The 11,884-nt window shown below is 38.6% G+C and overlaps 1 long non-coding RNA gene across 1 annotated transcript in view; it reads left to right on the top strand.

Annotated features, from left to right (window-relative positions):
* The first annotated feature begins 227 nt into the window (after positions 1 to 227).
* Positions 228 to 11,884, top strand: part of LOC148159959 (uncharacterized) — a 38,531-nt gene continuing 26,874 nt past the window's right edge. Inside the window, exons 1-2 of the long non-coding RNA XR_015762763.1 lie at positions 228 to 436; positions 4,017 to 4,128. This is a non-coding gene — a long non-coding RNA (uncharacterized LOC148159959). The remainder of the gene's footprint in view (positions 437 to 4,016; positions 4,129 to 11,884) is intronic.

The following is an 11,884-nucleotide window of genomic DNA, read 5'->3' as shown; positions in this document are numbered from 1 at the left end:
CAACCAGTTCAAACGTGACTCTCCTTCGTCTTCGTTTGGCCCCAGAAGGGATGAAAAAGGAAAAGGGAGCAAACGTCTCACATCTCACCTCATCTACACCACAGCATCCATCCATCATCTGTGGCAGCCTAAATTCCCATTTTTCCATCCCCTTAAAGGAGCACAGCCGTTAATGCAGAGGGGTTTCTTACAGAAAAGACTGGTCTTTATATCCTCTAAGAAAAAAATACCACTCAAAGTAATCTTGCCTCAATTTATGTTAATGACCTTGTTTTAATATTTCAAACAACCATGTGTTTCTTGTTTTCTGACACTCTTCAAATTGCTGAATCAAGTGCAGATCCAGCTGTACTGGGTGTTGGATTTTCTAAAAACATCACGCCAGACAGACTCAAATGCCAGATTCAAGGCAGATTTGGACTGAGATTCATCCACAGTGAGTAGAGGAACGAACTCTCCAAATGACCCCAAAATTTATTTTTGAAGAATCCTCTGTGTAATTTCACTTACATTACTGAAATAAACTTTAAAGATCTCTAGTCAATAATAGCACACACAAACCCAGCTCTCATGTATTCAGCTGTAAGATTTGGTAGAAAGGGAAATGTGTGTTTTTTGTTGTTTTTCATTTACTTGAAACTCTAATTTTGAAAACCCTTCCTTCAGCAGCACTAAGGTGGTAATAACCCCTACCCCAAAATCTCATAAAAAATTTTTTTGCATATCTTAAAAAAAAAGAAGCATTTATTGAATATCAAACTTTATTTTAAATAATGTATGTGCATCGTAGATGGAAATTAAGTAATGAATAAGCATTTTAGTTTTTGACATACGTTCAAAAATACGTTCCTGAATTATTGAGAAGTTAAAAGTAAAAACAAACAAAAAAAATCTATTAAATAACTCGTCACTGAAGCACCAAATTTGCAGTACAATTAAACGTCTTACTGTGTTTACATTACACAAAATACAATGCTCATTTCCTATTGATTAGATGTGCAAATAAGCACTGAAAAAAACGGATTCAATCGTCAAAACTGTGACTGACATCCTGGTAAATGGAATAAATTATATAATTACTGTGTTTTTAAAGATTTTTTTTTTTTTTTTACATAATTGCAAAGATAAATATGACTTCAGCTGTTGCACCCTGCCACTCTCCTTCACATTGTCCAAGGAAATCCTTGAAATGTAATTGTAATCCATCCTTTGTGATGAAATATTGAAGCGCAAATGACCTTTAAGTTCAAAACCAAAATGTGTCAGAGTGTTTAACTGTTTTCTAACATGAATACCAGGGATTAGTTTTCCGTTATTGCTTGATGAATAATGAGTGGCACAAGTGTAATGCATTCCCGTGCAAACATTATTGATTTACTGCTCGGCTCAAATCCATTCATAATTCATATTTAAGCCCCAAGCCTGTCCTTGATAGCCCAGAAAATCCCTTTAAGACCCAGGTGGGTAGGCACTTGGGAGACTCACAAGGCTGTTAGCGAAAACTGAAGCGACAGGAAATGAAAAGGGGAGCGAAGTAGCCAATCATCCAACATTCCAGCAAAGGTGTACTAGGCGGTCGTGAGGTCAGAGGTGAGGGCTTTTTGCGTTGCAAGCACAGCTGTGTGCAATGAAGAGAGTACGAAGCTGCCCCAGCATGACCCCCGGAGTCACGGCTTCCACTGGGAGTTACCCATAACACATATGGGCCTGATTCCCACTAGCAGACAGGTATCACGGCAGAACAGAAGGCCCCCTTCTCTCTTGTTTGTTTGTCATATATTAACCTCATCCCAGCTTCATCGTACCCTTCTCATCAGAGATGTGATTGACAAGTCAAAATGCCGACCTCACCAGGAGACACTTTTGGAAAAAGCTATATATGAAAAAAAAAGTTGTTTGAAATTATAACAAATGAATGTAAAATGTTTTAGCTTTATTATTTTATGAGGTGCCTGGGTATTGTTTGATGTAATGTCTTTAACGTCGCCATTAAATGTACCGAAAACTGGCAAGTCGAGACTCAGGAATTAGTTTTCAGTTTCCTTTTAATATATCCTTTTAGCTCCAAAGGCACAACCATTAGCGGAATGGAGTCTCTCTGACACCAAAGACTGATAATGTGTGCCGGGAGACCAAATGCATGATGAATTGCCCGGCTCCCATTTTTTAGATGAGATGCCCTCCAGTCCAAAGACCTTTGACCTCTGGTCACCTCTCACATTGGCTGTGTGTGTGCTTTTTTTGGGAGAGGCTGAACTATGGCGCTTGTTGTCCGGAGTCTTTATTTTTGCCTTGCACGTTGTCTGCATGCCTGCATGTGTAAAAGATTTCAAGATGTTAGTTTTAATTCATTCCCTCTCACCCTCCACCCCGCACTCCCGCCTTCCTCATTAAATACACATTCTTCATTTGGCTTGATGGTAGAGTGCCTGTCCAACTTCTGTCCAGCACAAGGCCCAGGGTTTCAGAAGAGTAATGGGATACACCCACAGAGGAAGCAAGCCTCCATCTGCCAGCACCAGTCAAGCCAGTATCCGTGGCTCTTATGGCAGTCCTTCAACGCGGCAGTTGATTTGCATTCATTTTAACAAATAAGCGTTTCTGAAGTCTGTATTCAGACATATATGCAAATCCACTGACAGTAGAAGATTAAACATATGCCCGTATTTACACATTTACCAGGGGGGAGGGGGTGCTTCACTGTATTTATGGTTTTAGTCCTTGTGAGTGTGTGCATATGTTTCTCCACCATCCACCTCCTAAAGTCCCATCTCTCTGAATGTGGGCATAGTGCAAGCCAATTCACTAATAGTCACATCTCTCCCTTTCCTCAGTAACATTACCATAATATATTTTATTTATCAAACAGCCTGACAAGCATGTCTTCTCCCGCCACCTGTTACCGATGCTCTCTCCATGTCACCAAATGCAAACTAGACCTTGGCACCACACATAATTGAGCAACGTGACACATCTTCAAAGCAGATTCAGCAGATGTCTCTCATCTCCCGAGACCTTATCTAAGAGGAATGGATAAATAAGATATAGGTGTACAAATGCGGATGAAGGAGTGGAGGGAGTACAAGAAGAACAGGGTGAGAAAGACAGACTCTGGAGCAAGAGAGGGCAAAAGGCAGAGGTGTTACTTCAGGGCACAATGTGTGAGAGTGAAAGTAGTAGTGTGGGTTTGAGTGTAAGTTAGACAGTGTGAGAACCAGAAACATATATGAGAAGAAGCTATGAAAAAGTAACCATTAAGATGGATTGTTAGTTGCAGCAGAAGAAGCACTCTTGGCCGTGTGTCAGGTTTGAGTAATATAATCAAACTTGAATCTGGATAATGAAAAGTTTTGCCTATTTCATCTCAGCTCGTATAAAGAAACAACCCCTTTCTTCAGATTGACTTCATGAAAACCTTAGTAGGAGTTCTGTGAATCACAAATGCCTGTTTTGACATCTGTAGCACTGAAAAAAATCAGGACTGTCACAAAGCTTTGATGTGATGTGTGCAGATGTACCTGCTTACAGCAAAGTTCTAATTACTAACAGCAAGCAAGACCTTCAGATCTCAATCTGTTTTTATGCTCTTTTTTTCTTGTTGTTGAGCTATAAATATGAGAAAGAGTCACAAGTGGTCTCCGGTTATTTTAAACAATGTTCTCACAGAAGGATGTGGTACCTTAATGCCATTACAGGACCAGCGACGAATTGGATCCAACTGCAAAATTCACAATAAAGTGCCTTGATAGGGAAGAGGCAACTTAACCTGCATTTAATATGTTTAATAATCCAAATTTCTTATGACATTTGTCTTATGCAATTCAGCTCAAAATGTCAAATAATGACTAATAATAATAATTTAAAAAAAGCTATGATAATTTGGTTACATTTAGTGTGCCCACCATTAAGCACTGCTTGTTGAACCTTTAAACTCTTGGTCTACTTTGGTAGGAGACTATTGACATGATTCATCTTAACTAAATCCACTTCTTTGTTCACTTCTCCTAAATCATCAGATCATGAGGACACGTCTTGTCAACAACCCTCCTCGCGTGACCTCAAAGATCTTCTGTCACATTTGGTTATGGGCGCTGGCTGTGACATTCCAAAACGTCCATTCTCTCCAGAGTAAGTAATTCTTTTGACTTGGATGGATGTTTGGATTTTCTCATCTGCTGAAAAAGGAAATCCCTCTGACTATAGCTGCATCGTTAGCTGTCTCTAGCAGTTATTTTCAAAACTAAGTGGTATTTGGTGTTGTCAATAATTCCAGCAAAACGCTGTCATCATGTTTCATGTTTGGTGATGTACTGTGTTGTTCTTGTCCTTGACATCACTTCTGGAATTTAGGGTCAATTTAGCTCCATCAGACTACAATGGACACCCTGGTATTCTCAGATGCGTTGGGGCCACAACCCCATGTGAAAAGTGGGAATCCACAAATACTTGAGAATCCCACTAAAAATTCAGATTCTGCGCTAAAGTTATTTTAATTCACAGTGACAAAGTGACAGCCATTTGACTAAATACAAATGGTATTTAGTCAAACTGCACTTCAATAAAGTAGTTTTAGGCATGTTCACAGTTAGGTCATTTGGGTTTCATTTTACAATTGTGGCTTGGTGGGATATTTGATAACTTGCTTATAATTGTCTGATTTTCACCTTACAAAAAAGTAGAACTTTAGCAGTAGTATATATACGCTTTAGATCGACCATATATGGACTTTAACTATGGCTATGCAGCAAATTTTTGACTTTTAAAATCAAATAATTAATTACTTACAATTAGTTACAATGTTTATTCTACAAGATTTTGAGATTTTGATTGGCTTTCTTGAAACCTTTCAGTCCTAAACAGAGCGCCAGTGATCCAGCCAAATTTGCAGTGCCGTAATTCTACCACACTTTGCGCTGTCTGAAAATTTTTTACGGTTTCTAAAAGGGGAGACGTTGCACTTTCCATCCAATGTCGGGTTATTATGGTAATTTCACCCATTGTAGCAGGAAGTGAAATTAATCTGAGAGGCACTCTTTTAAAAGACGGTAAATTGAGAAAATTACTTGCTATATGTTAAAAGCTTCGGTTGTTATGGATAAATGGGCAAATATATTTACTCACAGGATATTTAAGAACTGCGTACAATTAAAATAAACAAAAAAATATCCAGGCGGACATTATAAATTTAGGACATAAATTAATCTAACATGTAGATTGCGATAGGTTTCATGAACTAAATGCTAAATCCTTCCACCTATAGCCTTCCCTTTGTTGTTTTAATGAGATATTAAGGCCAGGCTTATTCCTAGTGGTGCTTCTCAGCAGCGTCTTGGAAGCTTGCTGGGTGTGAGGAAGAGTAAATTAGTAATTATAAGACTGGCTCACAACTTCTGAGCATGGATAGAGTCAGCAAAATCCTGCTGCTTTCCACCATCTCATTAACAAGCAGTCAGGAATATGGAAACAAACTGAGCATCTGAGGGTGTCTGACGTTACTCCTGGTAGGAATCTAATCAATGAAATGCTCTTCCTCTGGGCGCTGACGAGGTATTAATGAGCTTCCAATGTGAACGAGAGCCAATTATCAGCCTTCAGGAGGAGGAGAAAGAAAAAAACAAGCAGTGTTGACATAAAAAAAAAGAGAGTAAATGCTATTTTTTGTCCATCAAAAAAAAAACATATAAATTTCCATATGAAACAAGTGAGACAAAATCATTCTGTTCAAGAATATTTGACTCCTGTTGTCGACGAGTTTCTTGTACTTTAAAAGTTGGATGAACTGAACATCAGAATATGACAAACCTTTCTAACATCTATAAGGAGTTTTAGAAGGATATTTAAAGTCATCCACATTTATTGTCTTTTTTCTCCTAAGTCTGTTGAAGCATCATCATGTTGTTGCTATTTCCCACATATAATGTCAAACAAGAGTGATATGATTATTTTACCACATTTGTTAATTGCCAATTATAACTTTGCTGTAACTTTGCTGTCCCTCCTGTTGGGGGAACATCAACTGACCCCCAACAGTCAGTGCTCTGTCAATAAAACAAGGCAGAGGCTAGATAGAGATAAAAGACTGTATGAGTCTATGTACGGGGTTTCCCTGCCGCAAGGACAGAGGATAACATGTGTTCATGAGTAATCATAGGCAGAAGCACCAGAAGGCTGCTTATTCTGTATTATTTCTCTGCCTTCAGTTCATATTAAAATGTTGAAGTTATATATTGTGAAAGTGTTATCTTTGGAGGGCACAGATAATTCATTCTCTCTAGAGTAAAAGTCCCGGTTCACCCAGTGGCCTGATGGGAGGTGATAAAAGTAACATTGTTCCTTGATTGTGCTGTAAAATGGCAATTTATGCCTGGAAAATATATAATACTGCTCCTTCAATACCGTGAGCACAGGATGGGCTGATGCCTATCTATCTTCAGCATTCACTGGGGAGAGGTTGTAGTTTGACAAAGTGTCAGATAAATTAGTATTTCCCACATATAATGTCAAACAAGAGTGATATGATTATTTTACCACATTTGTTAATTGCCAATTATAACTTTGCTGTAACTTTGCTGTCCCTCCTGTTGGGGGAACATCAACTGACCCCCAACAGTCAGTGCTCTGTCAATAAAACAAGGCAGAGGCTAGATAGAGATAAAAGACTGTATGAGTCTATGTACGGGGTTTCCCTGCCGCAAGGACAGAGGATAACATGTGTTCATGAGTAATCATAGGCAGAAGCACCAGAAGGCTGCTTATTCTGTATTATTTCTCTGCCTTCAGTTCATATTAAAATGTTGAAGTTATGTATTGTGAAAGTGTTATCTTTGGAGGGCACAGATAATTCATTCTCTCTAGAGTAAAAGTCCCGGTTCACCCAGTGGCCTGATGGGAGGTGATAAAAGTAACATTGTTCCTTGATTGTGCTGTAAAATGGCAATTTATGCCTGGAAAATATATAATACTGCTCCTTCAATACCGTGAGCACAGGATGGGCTGATGCCTATCTATCTTCAGCATTCACTGGGGAGAGGTTGTAGTTTGACAAAGTGTCAGATAAATTAGTTGCCCCCCGTGCAGACAGTGAAAGTTACTTTTAGGACTGCAAAGCTCTGGATGTTTCCAGTTTATGGCTTCTATTTAACTTTTTAATACACACACTAAGCTTGATAATTATATTTAAAAAACAAATTATCTATTAAGTTGGTAAGACGTTATTGCTTGTTAAAAAAAAAAAAGGTGCAAACAGCAAAGGCAGCAGGCTAGGATTTATCGTAGTCACATTGCTTTAAATAAAAGCATACGATAATGAATATCCTGAGTCATACCAGCTAAAGCCGTTGTGGCTTTTGACACCCCCCTCTTCCCATTTAATATAAAACCACAGGAACCATTTAGAGCAACAGAGGATGCACTCGAGGCTGGTAGAATGGTGACGCCTGGCCACATGAAAGCATGCCTGCGTGGCTGTGACTGCAGTGCCAGTGTTTGTGGGTCCTGGAGAGGAATACTAGACACACAACAATGCTCTGAATGTGCTTGAAAAGGACCCATATGCCAGGGTGATAACACCAAGGGTACCATCTGGCTTTTCTTTCTTTTTCTTTCTTTTTTTTTTTTTTGACACTCTTCGTAAAACATCTCATTTAAAGCCACAGAGAAGTTCATGTTGGACTTTTCTGGAATGCACTTAAAGCAGGAAGCAATATAAGTTTGGGGACGTATATTTTGAAATACACAGTCAATGTTTATGAGAAATTCCACGACTCATAGCTTCAAAAAAAACATTAATTATGGAGAAGTCATCAGTGTACTTTGTTTCTTGTACTTTACGTTTTTTTTTTTTTTCTCCTAATGCACATCTGAAACATGTAAACTTTTCCCATTCAACTCTTTCTTTGCTTGGAGACCAGACCAAAAACAAACAAAAAAAAAACCCAGCAAAAACACCATTTGTAAAACTGTAAAATGTTAAGATATTTTCACATCAGAGAGACAATTAGAGATTGACAGTATGACAAAAAATATGCAGAGTAATTTACAACGTATTTTTCTATTTCTCTTTTCTCCATCTTCCCCTGGATTAAGAGATTCTGCTCAGTGTTTATCAATTTAAAAGTCAAATCACTATCAGTGAAACTTAATTAGACTTGTAGATGCAATAGAACCGAAGTATCTCAATGTTTCTTTGTTGAATAAATGCAGACTATTAAGCCTAAAATATTTAATCCAGTGTTGTTCAAAGTTGGTCCTCAAGGGCCCGGAGTGTGCATGTTTTAGTTTTCTTCCTGGTTCAACACACCTGGATTAAATGGTAGCTTGTTAGCAGGCCTCTGCAGAACATTGACATGCTGAGGCAGTAGCTACCACCAGGGAGAAAACTTTTAAAACATGCAAAAATACCGACCCTAAAGGACCGACTTTGAACAGCACTGCTTTAATCAAAGGAACTGTACAAAGTACAGAAATCCATATTCTGTCAAGCAAAATTTGTGTTTCACTTACTTATTGCAATTCAAACAACTCAATTAACTTTATTTATGTAGTAACCGAGGTCAGTCTCGGTCTGAAGACCACTTTTTGATGGTCTCCGTCTCATCTCGGACTCGACCGGGTTTGTACTCAGTCTTGTCCTGACCTTAGACATTGAGGATTCTGGATTTCACTTCAAAACCATTCCAGACCACAAATGTGAAAATATCACTAAAATGTCTAAATTGCTTTTTAATATGAGGGACATGGACAAATATCATTGCTAATCCTTGCATGGTTGCTGGGAAATGGTGCCTAAAGTTGGAATTCATGAACTGTTGTAATGATATTTTTACTGTCGTTGATCCGCCCTTATTAGTTGTGTATAAGACACTGGTGAATTAATAGTGGATTTTTGGCATATCCACTATTTATTCCATCTTACTCTGAATTCTCTGGTTGTTTTTGTGGCAAGGTTTTGTGTTTGACTCTGGTTGTTGTTTTTGTTACAAAAAAGTTATTACTGTCCTTTACAAATGAAAAAAAAAATCAATCACACTCAAAAATCAGTGTGTATACTGTGTGACTGCAAATGCATGATAAAAGTATTGGTTGCAACTTAAGACTAGGAAGCAAAACTTACAGTGTACCAAATCCTGAAAACTATAGTACAGCAGTTCTTAAAAATGAAGCACAAAGAAAGGTAAACTACATTTAAGTTATGTTACCATAACTAACCAACTAAACAATATTCTATCTTAGCATTACTTCTGCATGGATTCAAATGATAAAATAGTAAATGGCCTGTACCTGTATAGGGCTTATGAACTCCAATGGACTTCACCCTATATTCAGTTATTTATTCACACATGCACTAATGGTGGTAAGCTACTACATCGTAGCCACAGTTGCCGTGGGGCAGTCTGACTGAAGAGAGGCCGCCAGGCACCAGTGCCACCGGGTCTTCTGACCACCACCAGCAGGGAAGGTGGTTGAAGTGTCTTGCCCAATGACACAACACCAGAGATGGATGGAGCAGGAACTAGAACTGGCAACCCACTGATTACAGGACGAACTCCTACCACCATCGCTCACCTACTTACATAGTTTCATAGCCACTTCTTCAGTCTTTGCATTTCGCCTTCTTTGATTGGTCTCCCTGATTGTAAAAAAGACAACGTTCTACACCTGGTGCTCCTTTCTGGACATTTGTAAGCTTCATTAGATATTACATATTCATCAGTCTCACATTTTTTTCTCATGATTTCTATGCTTAAATAAAGTAAGATATCCAACAAGGAAATTTCCACTATCCATACCTCCACATCTGCTCTGACACAGAAAACCCAACAAGTGACATCATTCTGCTTTCCTAAGCTATTGGGACCAGACATGGGGAAAGCAAGGCAGACTTGCTTTGAATTCTAAAATGATTTCATCTTTGGTAAGACTTGTGCAAGTCTTACTATAGCTAATTTTACATAGACTAAATTAGAACCTGGTACACTTAAAAAATAAGTTTAACTCAAAATGTATTAAATCTTAAGTAGTGCTATAGTGATATAGCAGTTGACATTTTATCAAAATACTTCAGTCTATAATCGGAAAAATGTTCATGTGTCACTTTTAACTAACTTTATAAACAGCAAACTGGCATTTGGAGTTTTAGTAAGCTGCATAGTAATTATTCACAAATCAAAGGCCCTCTGATGGCAGCAGATGTACTGAACAGTAAGATGTGAATAAACTCCAAATATAAAGATTTTCAAAGTAGCAATGTTTTCGTCTGCTACACAGTTAAATCATAACTTTGTACAAAAGATGAGTTCTAAGCAAGATGAGTTCTAAGCAAGAACTCACTAGTTCTTCCTAGAACTAGTGAGCCCACCAGTTCCAGGTATTGAAGCCTATGGAACAATTACAATGCCCAGTGCTGCTGGCCAGGAGGCGCAGGGCCATCTTGGCTTTCCGAGAAAGTATGTTTTAGTGCCTCTAATGGTGCAAGTATGAGCATCGTCCAGTTTTCCTTTTACAAATCCAAATACCTCAATCTGTATGGTTCAAAGACTGGCAATATGAACTTTTGGATGCAAATGTATTTAGAAACTGAGTATAAGAACTTGGATTTTCTGCAAGCTTCCACATCTGCAATCTTTTAATTACATTAAAATGTGTTATCGTTCTGCGTGCACAATTTAATTATCGGTGTTCATGCTGGAAAAGGAAGCAGACACAATGAACTGTTGCTATCGGTTTTAAAGGTTGAGTGCTTATTTATAACCGGAAATAGTTGGAGTGAGGGTCCAGGATTCCAACACATGCGTGGGCCTGTACAATTACTAAGAGGAAGTGCAAGTTCCCTTCAGCTGGGGAAAGAACGTGTGGTTTAATGCATTGCAGAGCTATTTTACCTTATTATCTTTGTTATGACTGCACCAAATTGATTAAGATATGATAAAGAAATTCATGGCTTTATTATAAGTAATAACACTATAATCGACACGAGCAAGTCATGTTGGTTGGCTTCATTCTTGCCTAATGTACTTGTGGGCGATAAATTACTTGTAAGCAAATGCTCCTGTTTAGGCGACTGCTTGCTCTGAGGAGGAAGTTGCTTATTGCCTTGACATTTGTATGTGCCTTTCTGTTTGAACAAAGGTCAGGGTCACCACCTCTCAGTGCATTTTTGTTTAACCACCTCAGTCACATAAATGAATAGGATTGGAGAAGCCGATAAAAATGCTTGACATGACAGAGTAATGAATGAAAGTCTGAATGTGACCTCTGGGACGTGGGGTCATAAACACTTTATGCCGTCTTCATGCGAGAGTAAAAGCTGGAGGGAAAGCACAGGAGGTAACGGCAAAAATATTTTCTGCTCGCTTGGGAACAAAACAAGTCTGATGTGGTACATTGTGACGAAATGTGTGCACTTGACAACTAAGCTAAATCAGATCTCTCAAGTTACTTATACATTTTCAAATTTCAGCAACATCCGATCCTTTGGAGGATCCTAATTGATCCAGTGCAATTCTCAGGCTTGATCTACGCTGTTTATTTTTGAAAGTACATACAGGCCTGTGGCATCCCTGAAGTGGAAAAGTAAAAACAAAAGTTGTAGCATTTTTTTTTTAGCTTGATGAATTTGCTATGGAGTTAGAAGAGACGTCTCCCTTAAACGTGGATAGTGGGTTTTCCAGAAAAAGTGAAGTGGATAAATGGGTCTAACCCACATGTAATGAGAAAGTAGATTACTCATGCATATAGGCATGAGTCACAGCCTGCTGCAAAGCCTCCGTAGCCTTGGACTGAGCATAGTGCAGTTGGTGTACTCTTCTGTCCAAGAATAAGTGCAAAACCAAAGCTGAGATAAGCCCAACACTGGGGAAGCAAGATAAGACCAGACGGTGTCCCT

Source organism: Poecilia mexicana, unplaced genomic scaffold (assembly GCF_051168715.1).
Source record: "Poecilia mexicana isolate PSO_F unplaced genomic scaffold, ASM5116871v1 scaffold_4, whole genome shotgun sequence".
Lineage (NCBI taxonomy): Eukaryota > Metazoa > Chordata > Actinopteri > Cyprinodontiformes > Poeciliidae > Poecilia > Poecilia mexicana.
Note: the sequence above shows the minus strand (reverse complement) of the source record. Positions and strands in the feature narration are given on the sequence as shown.